Consider the following 10,240-nt stretch of genomic DNA (forward strand, 5'->3'; position numbering starts at 1 on the left):
CCTGAGAGGCCAAATTACAGTTTTGACTTAAATCTACTTGAGAATCTATTGTAATTTGACACAGGTTGCAGAATTTAAAAATAATGGGCAAATGTTGCACAATCCAAAAGTGGAAAGCTCTTAGAGACTTACCCATAAAGACTCACAGCTGTAATCGCTGCCAGAGGTGCTTCTACAAAGTATTGACTCTGGTGTGTGAATACTTATGTAAATTAGATATTTCTATATTTCATTTTCAATAAATTCGCAAACATTTCTATAAACACATTTTCACTTTCTCATTATGGGCTTTTGTGTGTAGATGGGTGAGGGGAAAAAAAGGATTGAATCCATTTTGAATACAGACTGTAACAACAAAATGTGGAACAGGTCCATGATTATTTAATTCAAAATAATTCTGTATTTTTTTATTTCATTTTATACAGCCTAAATGCGAAATGTATAGGCATGTTGTTGAGGTGCTGTTGTTGATGTGTTGCTGAGCGCTCATGCCAGCGTGTCACCAATGCTTCACAATTGATTTTCTTAAATGGCAGGCTATAGCCTTGAAATAATAATATAGCCTAAATAATTCATTTTCGTTCCTTCTTAGGCTACCTGGCTTGTTTCTGACTGATTTAGAGTTAGTATGTTGTTGAATAGCCTGTTGAAATGTCTAACGTCAATTGATATTGACAGAATCACACATGACCTCCCAAGCAAAGTAAATGTTTTGTCTCTTTGGTTATAGAAGGTTGCGCAGCCTCTGAATGTCATAGAGTCAAACCAGAGACATCCCAGAGTCACATCTTTCTCCTGCATTTTACAGATTGCAAACTTGCATAAACATCGTGGACTAAAGCGTTGTTATAGATCGCTTTATATAATCAGGTCCATAATTTTGTTTTTAATCTTAAACTAGCAAAGGGTAGGCCTATGCTTTTAGCCACAATACCCTCACATACCCCCTTAATAATAGCAGAGCACATGGTCTCTTGTGCTAGAACAAACTGTGTCTATAGGTGTCAAGATCATTTTTTTCACAGTCACATCTTTGACATATGCCTAAAGCTTCTGTCTTGCTCTCTACATTTGACAAAAAGCTAATTGACGGCTATCAACAACAACAACAAATGTTTGCTACATATCCAGTGCTACAACGTGTCCCATGTTCTTCCGTTAAGCAAGATGTCTGTTTTCCAGGGAGGGTGAGTGGCGCTGGCCAGTGGTTGAAACAGTATCCAAATGTCATACTTCAGTAAAAGTAAAGATACCTTAATAGAAAATAAGTAAAAGTCACCCAGTAAAATACTGCTTGAGCAAAAAGTCTTTGGTTTTACATACACTTAAGTATCAAAAGTAAATGTATTTGCTAAAATGCACTTAAGTATCAAAAGTCAAAGTGTAAATCAGTTCAAATTCCTTAAATTTAGCAAGCCAGATGTCACCATTTTCTTGTTTTTATTTTGTTTACGGATAGCCAAGGGCACAATCCAATACTCAGACATCATTTACAAATGAAGCATGTGTGTTTAGTGAATCCGCCAGATCAGAGGCAGTAGGGATGACAGGAGATGTTCTCTTAATAAGTGCATGAATTGGACCATTTTGGGTGTAAGAGAAAGGGTCATTTTCTTTAGGAATGTAGTTAAGTAAAAGTTGTTGAAAATATAAATAGTAAAGTACAGATACCCCCCAAAAACAACTTAAGAGGTACGTTAAAGTATTGTTACACAACTGGCACTGACATTCTTGGAGACGGTGATAAGGGTGGGCTGGGTCAGCGCCTCCAGAATGAGCTCCACTGCCAGGACCAGCCTCTCCATCTCCTCCTGACTGCTAATGTGGTGGGGTAGCTCACCGGTCAGCCCCGCGAGTAGTCACAGGTCAGCCCCGCCTAGTGCACCTTAATCATCACCACCACCATCACAGAGGGAGACATAATCACAGGTCAGACCCTGCTGTTGCACATTCATCATTGTCATCATCAACATCCTCATCATCACCCCTATTGGAGAGGGAGAAGCACCAGGAAGGGATAGAATAGTATGAGCCATCCACATAAGGAAAGCCAATCGTTTTATCAGCATTGTGCCTTTCAGAGTAAAAGGTTGAAAAGAAGCAGCAAAGTAAAACCCTTTTAGCTGTTAATGAAAGGCTAAATTTAGAGATTGACCTTTTCATCATTAGTGCTACATTATGTTCTTCCTCATTTAATTTTCCTTCCGTTCCCTGGAAATAAATTGAATTTAGCAATGTAGCAAGAAAAATATACCAATGGTAATGACCATATCGGTGAAAAAGCAGTAATTTTACAAGTTCGTAGTCCCGGGCCACGTTATAATTGTGTAAATATTTGATTACAAAACAAATATGAGATATATTTCCAACATGAACATCACCTGCCCAACCAGGAGACACCCTACAGTACCATGCCTGTATCATTTTAGCTACAATGATAGCCTTATGACATCCAAATCTAATTCAGACAGTGAGCAGCCAGGTCACCCATGATACAGGTCAGTACTCGATGTCCATCCATGTCGGAGGAGGACGTCAGACGATGATGTGGAAACCGGCCACTCGGGGCAACGGTGAGCTCTGTTACCTTCAAGTTGGTTTCAGGTTTGCTAGGGTGTTGTGGACGGAGATGGCGGATGGGCATAAGAATCTGCCTCTTGCCTCTGATTCCAAAGTTTGTTCAGCTATAGAAAGTAGTTTTGTATATTTTTGTTTTAAGCCTATTCCAAACCTTAACCCTTACAGTAACCATTTGGAGATAATGCCTGAACTTAACCTTAAACATGGATGAACGTCTAATTCTGACATGAGACTATGACAACTGGTAGCAACGAGAGGCAGACAAAGAATAGAGAGAGGTGCTCAACCCACAAGAAAAACTTGATTGCACACAAAATGTATTATATCTGTTCATGGGAGGAATAGCATAGATATTGATGTATGAGGGAAAAATCACCAGACGTAGATCTCAATTGAACTTCTCCCCAGTTCTGATATTGTGCTGGTATTTTATGACTGAACAGTGCTGAGAGAAGGGTTCTTAAGAAAAAAGGGTTCCGACTGGAAAGGGTTCCGACTGAAGATTAGGCCTAGTTGTGGTGATGCAGCAGTTTCTGCCTGGCAGCTAGAGCAGATTTATCCAGGGTTGGCAACAGAGTTACTGTAAGGCAGGTAGAGATTTACCCTACCCGGGGTTGGCAGCCCAGCACCTGACAATCATCCTCCACCAGGTCTTCAAATGCTGTCTCCAGATCCTCCAGCTGCTGGCTATGTCTCTTTACACACTCTGTCAACTCTTCCTGAACACAACACAACATGACACAGTTGTAGTGTACAGTAGAGGAGAAACACCACATGCTTCTGATACAAAGACACCTTCTGAAACACATAACACTTTTGGAAAAGACACAGTATTTTCTCTTATCTCATCTGGGTCTTCGCTAGGTTTAATGAAGCTGTAGAGATCGCGCCTGTAGAATAGTGTACTGCTCCTATGGTATACAGAGGAGGGGGAGTAAAACTGATGGCGTCAAATCATGACATGATTTCCAAAGAAAAAGCAACACATCTTTACAACACTTTTGCTGATACTAAGTAAGAAATCTGCTTCATCTCAGCGGTATATGTTTCCTTGAGAAGGCTAAGCCTCTCGTTTCCAACAGTTACAGATCATTGCCTTTACCTGTGTAGCCATCTCCTTGAAGTGATTCTTGCAAGAGGAAAAATCAAGGTCGATGTCAAGCATGTATGGATCAGTTTGCTTAATAACTGAGAGAAGGCTGGGCACAGTGTAGGTCGTTGAGACATCAATGTCAGTCTTTGAACAAGCCTGTTTGCATGGCTCCTTATCCTCTTCCAGGGGAGGAAGGTAGCCTAGCGGTTAGAGAGTTGGTCCAGTAACCGAAAGGTTGCTAGATTGAATCCTCGAGTTGACAATATAAAAAACTGTTGTTCTGCCCCTGAGCAAGACAGTTAACCCACTTTTCCTAGGCTGTCATTGTAAATAAGAATTTGTTCGTAACTGAATTGCTTGGTTAAATGACGGTAAAATTATTTGTTGTTGCCATTCCTGCTGCAGCTGCTCCCTGAAGTTCTACTGCCACCTAGTGGCTGAACTCTGTCAGTACAGCTACTAGATCTGCTCACAGGCTTGGAAGCTGAAGAAGAGGAGGGTTGAGCATCATTCACATCCAAAACTCCCTTGTTCTCTGTCCTGGGTCTCTTCCCAATGTTACCCTCCCTCTCTTTCCTCTGGCAACACTCCACAGGGTTCACTCAGACAATACTCAGTCCCAGAGGTTTAGGATTCGCCAGCTGATCCTGATGAACATATAGGCCAACACTTAAAAAGTAATCGTCCTTACTTGTAACTCTGAAATAAAACAAAAGAAAGGAGAATAAGAAACGTCTTTGGGTCAAACCACACCTTTCTGTATAAGGCATCCAGAAAGACAGGAAGTGGCTTGCAAAGAAAACCAGTGTTGTCAGGTGGGTTAATGATCTGATGGTCGTTGTCTTGTCCCACAGATCTGCTATGCACAGTAGGGATGGAGCCATGCCATGTGAGACACATACCCAGCATATACTATGGACATGATCCAATTCTTAATGCTCAGCTCACTGCAAACAGAGAACAATACATGATCAGTGAGTGAATGTATGTGATGCAAATCAGTGGTGATCGGTGCCGTTTAACATGCGGAGGATGATTCTTTTTTTCATTAACATTCTATTCATCCAGCTTAATGTAATATCGATAGGATCAAGCTACTACATGCATCTCAAATTTTCCCTGTACCCATCATGAGGTTGCTACAACCTAGCCTATGAATGAAAGTTTACAATGTAGGTACACAGGTTGAGCATGATCACTTTGCTCGTTGTATATATATATATATATATATATATATAAAATTCCTTCTCGCAACAATCTACTTCAGTGCACAACACATCAGATGTCTGTCACCAGGTGAAAAACCTTTCCAAGCCAAACCTTCATACCATGACCGCTACTCACAGCCTACATCGTTGTCATGTTATAGTCAACTAGAACTAACGCTTTAGTAAAAAGCTAAGCTTTATCTTGGCCAGGTCGCAGTTGCAAATGAGAACTTGTTCTCAACTAGCCAACCTGGTTAAATAAAGGTGAAATAAAAAGTAAACCCGCTACAATCATGCAATATAATGTACAGTCATAAAGAAGTTTAGCAGTTAAAAAGCTTAACTTGACTTGGAATAGTTCCAGTGTTGGATAGCCATAGCCAGCTAGCTAACAAAGCATCCCTCTCTATTTGAGCTGGGTGTTTGAGTAGGCTTAACTAGCTAGCTGCATTTGCTAGCTAAGTGAAAGTTAAAATAAATACAACCAAATATAGCTAGCTAGCTAGCGCTCTCTCTCTCTCTCTCTTGTCATTGTGCACTTGATCAAACCCCCACAAAGTAGATCTGCACTGTTAGTCAAATGTTGTTAAAATGTGGTCAACCCTCCATCTGGAGAGCTCCTGGGTGTGCAGGCTTGGCTTTTGATCCAGCCCTGAAACACCCAAGTCTGCTTATCAAATCAAATCAAATCACATTTTATTGGTCACATACACATATTGAGCAGATGTTATTGAGGGTGTAGTGAAATGCTTGTGTTCCTACTTCAACAGTGCAGTAGTATCTAACAATTGCCAACAATGGACACAAATCTAAAAGTAAAAGAATGGAATTAAGAAATATTCAAATATTAGGACGAGCAATGTTGGGGTGGCAATAGAATCTTGATTTCAACCCAAAATGTGATCATATTATTCCAGTGCTAGCCTCTCTACACTGGTTTCCTGTTAAGGCAAGGACTGATTTCAAGGTTTAACTGCTAACCTACAAAGCATTATATGGGCTTGCTCCTACCTATCTTTCCGATTTGGTCCTGCCGTACATACCTACACGTACGCTACGGTCACAAGATGCAGGCCTCCTTACTGTCGCTAGAATTTCTAAGCAAACAGCTGGAGACAGGGTTTCTCCTATAGAGCTCAATTTTTATGGAATAGTCTCCCTACCCATGTGAGAGACGCAGACTCAGTCTCAACCTTTAAGTCTTTTTGAAGACTCATCTCTTCAGTAGGTCCTATGATTAAGTGTAGTCTGGCCCAGGAGTGTGAAGGTGAACGGAAAGGCCCTGGAGCAACGAACCACCCTTGCTGTCTCTGCCTGGCCGGTTCCCCTCTCTCCACTGGGATTCTCTGCCTCTAACCCTACTACAGGGGCTGAGTCACTGGCTTACTGGTGCTCTTCCATGCCGTCCCTAGGAGGGGTGTATCACTTGAGTGGGTTGAGTCACTGACGTGATCTTCCTGTCCGGGGTGGCACCCCCCTTGGGTTGTGCTGTGGCAGAGATCTTTGTGGGCTATACTATGCCTTGTCTCAGGATGGTAGGTTGGTGGATGAAGATATCCCTCTAGTGGTGTGGGGGCTGTGCTTTGGCAAAGTGGGTGGGGTTATATCCTTCCTGTTTGGCCCTGTCCGGGGGTATCGGATGGGGCCACAGTGTCTCCCGACCCCCCCCCGTCTCAGCTTCCAGTATTTATGCTGCAGTAGTTTGTGTCGGGGGGCTAGGGTTAGTCTGTTATATCAGGAGGGTTTCTTCTGTCTTATCCGGTGTCCTGTGTGAATTTAAGTATGCTCTCTCTAATTCTCTTTCTCTGTCTCTCTCTCTCTCTCTTTCTCTCTCGGAGGACCTAAGCCCTAGGACCATGCCTCAGGACTACCTGGTCTGATGACTCCTTGCTGTCCCCAGTCCACCTGACCATGCTGCTGCTCCAGTTTCAACTGTTCTGCCTGCGACTATGGAACCCTGAACTGTTCACCAGATGTGCTACCTGTCCCAGACCTGCTGTTTTCAACTCTCTAGAGATAGCAGGAGCGGTAGAGATACTCTGAATGATCGGCTATGAAAAACCAACTGACATTTACTCTGACCTGTTGCAACCTCGACAACCACTGTTATTTTTATTATTTGACCTTGCTGGTCATCCATGAACATTTAAACATCTTGGCCATGTTCTGTTATAATCTCCACCCAGCACATCCAGAAGAGGACTGGCCATCCCTCATAGCCTGGTTCCTCTCTAGGTTACTTTCTAGGTTGTGGCCTTTCTAGGGAGTTTTTCCTAGCCACCGTGCTTCTACACCTGCATGAACTGCTGTTTGGGGTTTTAGGCTGGGTTTCTGTACAGCACTTTGACATATCACCTGATGTAAGACGGGCTTCATAAATGAATTTGATTGACCAGGAATGGAAACAAATTTGTGCACAAAAGTTTTGATAAATATGTTGTTTTTTTGTGTATGGAAAATTTCTGGGATCTTTTATTTCAGCTCATGAAACATTTTTGCATTTATATTTTTGTCCAGTGCATAAGGTATAAATATCTATGTTTCTATGCACAGTAAGTTATTTGTCATTTAGACTATTCTTAGAATATTTTTTTGTGTTGTTGCAAATACATGGCTACTGTTTAATAGAGGGGAATCCCAGTTTTCCAACGGGGCAGATTAATTTAGGCTATACAGTGCAGGTGGAAAGGCGACAACGACGTTAATGCTTAGATAGCTAGAGTTAACTAGCGTGATAACTGCTACTAGTTTGTCTGTTGTCTGCCATTATGTTGTACCTGCTGCTCAAATGTTGTGCTCTCTCTCCTCGGGCAACTGCCCACTCGCACTGGCACAAATCCAGCAGACACAGACATGCTGGTAATAATTGCTGGTATGTAGATATTTAAGAGGGTGCCTTCATGAATTACATTAACAAAAATAATTCAACTCATTTCCACAAACCCTAATGTGACAATTTGGAATTTCGCATCATGTGCATTCAAACTGGTGCATTTTTTTTCAATCTACGCAATCTGGAACAGTCTACTGTCACACACAGACTACTTCCCAGTCTCTATTGCCATTCAATGCAGATCCCGCCTTCTTTCCTATTTGATCAACCTTTATTTCATCAATGTGTGAATCTGAGCGGCGATAGGCTACTTTGTCACCGTTTTTAAACCCAGACGTGCAACATCGCAAGACTTCCTGGAACGCCTGCGAAACAGACCAAGCAGTGCAGGCCAGGCTTGGGATTTGAGAAGTCAATGAGAGAGCTGAAAAAGTCTTCCTTTGTTGTTCATTTTCTCAAAATCTAAAGGCACAACACTGGCACATATGAATATATTTAGTATAGTTTTATCTAAAAATGATAGCTTTTTTAATATTTTGATTTTTATGAAATTCACTAAGGAGGATGTCCCTCCCCTTCCTCCTCTGAGGAGCCACCTCTTCTGCAAATACTGGTCATGTCTTATTTATTCAATTAAATGTAATGAATTTTAGTCTGCTCTAGGATACCTAAATAGGTAATTTAGCAAACCCTAGACTGCAAGGATATATAAAATGTTTGCCAGTACAGTACACTATAGGCTAGTCACCCCCTTTTCATCAGTAACCCCACCTGAGCAAGGCATCCTTGTCAAACAGTGTCTGCAGACATATTGACAGGTATGGGGAGGTCTGGGTGGGAATCCAGATGGACCATCTTTATGTTCTTCAGTGGCATGTGCCTTGATGCCATAGTCCGATGAATAGGAATAGGAAACACAATGCTACACGTAAAATATATAGACACTCGAGCTGGGACAATAAACCAAAAATGATCGACACCGACCATACCGGCATTTTGCTGATATCGTTCATTACAATAAGTAGCCTATACTAGAGAAATGTGAAGTTTTAAATTATGTTTGCTAATATGGGTGATTGTTAATGGGACATTTGAAGGCTACAACCATCAAACTAATTGTACTAGTTTAAAGGGTGTTCAAAATAAAATCTGTGGTGCACAACGTTATAAACTCTTTTTCTTGCATCAATTCAGGGTTCTGGCAATATGGATATTTGTCCATATGGCCCAGCTCTAATAGATGAGCCTTCATTCTCAAAATGTATTGATTTAGTTGTCTATGTTCAGCAAGACCGGGGGGGGGTGTTACCCATCTATATATAGCTCAGGGTCCTGGAGAGCTGCTGTACTGCGTGAATGCTTCTGTTCCAGCCCCAGCACTAAACTAACTAAAATCATGATCTCATTCAACAATGTGTTCGCCACCATCTTGTCTATTTCAAGTCTTCTCTCATTGATTGAGCCAAGTGGGTCCACCCCAAAGTGCCACATGTCATGATGACAGACACCTGTCCCAATCAATGAGATAAGGCTTGAAATAGAAAAAAAAAACGATTTGTTTTAATAACTTAGCATTTTCTAAATTCAAAAGGACCCCTTGCAACCTGTCAAAAATCATTTTTGCTACACTAAACAATATAATGGATAACAAAATGTTTTGGTTAAATCACATGATCTGGTATTACAATCTCTCACGACTTCCGCCGAAGTTGGTGCCTCTCCTTGTTCGGGCGGAGTTCGGTGCTCGTCGTCACCGGCTTTCTAGCTGCCACCGATCCACATTTATTTTTCCATTTGTTATGTCTTGATTGTACACACCTGGTTCCCATTACGTTATTATTATTTCGGCGACCCATCCTCATCCATTCGGACTGTCGCGTCAATTTGTGGTAGCATCTGATGTTGGAGTGTGGGCCATCCTGTCCAAGCGATCTGCCCAGGACCAAAAGCTTAATTGTGCCTTCCTGTCCCATTGTCTCAATTCTGCAGAGAGGAAATACGACGTAGTTTGACCTGACCTGGCGGTCAAGATGTCGTTGGAAGAGTGGAGGCACTGGCTGGAAGGAGCAGAACAGCCTTTCTTGGTCTGGACCGACCATAAAAATCTGGAATATCTCCTCACAGCCAAGCGTCTTAACTCCCGGCAGGCCCGGTGGACTGTTGTTTACCAGATTCAACTTCACCATTTCCTACCACCCAGGGTCCAAAAATGTGAAGCCTGATGCTCTCTCCCGCCTATACAGTTCCTCTGCCAGACCCTTAGTCACCGAAAACATTCTCCCTACCTCATGCCTAGCAGCCACTGTGGATTGTAGTATTGAGACTCTGGTTCGCAAGACACAACGCTCCCAGCCTGGACCTGAAGAGGGCCAGGCTAACCTTCCTTCGACAACGTTTCTGGTGGCCCACAATGGTTCCTGACGTCTCTGCCTTCATCGCGGGTTGCACGGTGTGCGCCCAGAACAAGACTCCACGGCAAGCTCCTTCTGGCCTTCTTCAGCCACCACCGATCCCTCATCGTCCCTG

General features: G+C 42.4%; 1 pseudogene; it reads right to left on the bottom strand.

Moving 5' to 3' along the window:
• Positions 1-1,923: 1,923 nt before the first annotated feature.
• LOC135558239 (UPF0489 protein C5orf22 homolog) lies at positions 1,924-10,004 on the bottom strand (annotated as a pseudogene).
• Between the last annotated feature and the right edge of the window lie 236 nt (positions 10,005-10,240).

This window comes from Oncorhynchus masou, chromosome 17 (genome assembly GCF_036934945.1).
Source record: "Oncorhynchus masou masou isolate Uvic2021 chromosome 17, UVic_Omas_1.1, whole genome shotgun sequence".
Classification (NCBI taxonomy): Eukaryota; Metazoa; Chordata; class Actinopteri; order Salmoniformes; family Salmonidae; genus Oncorhynchus; species Oncorhynchus masou.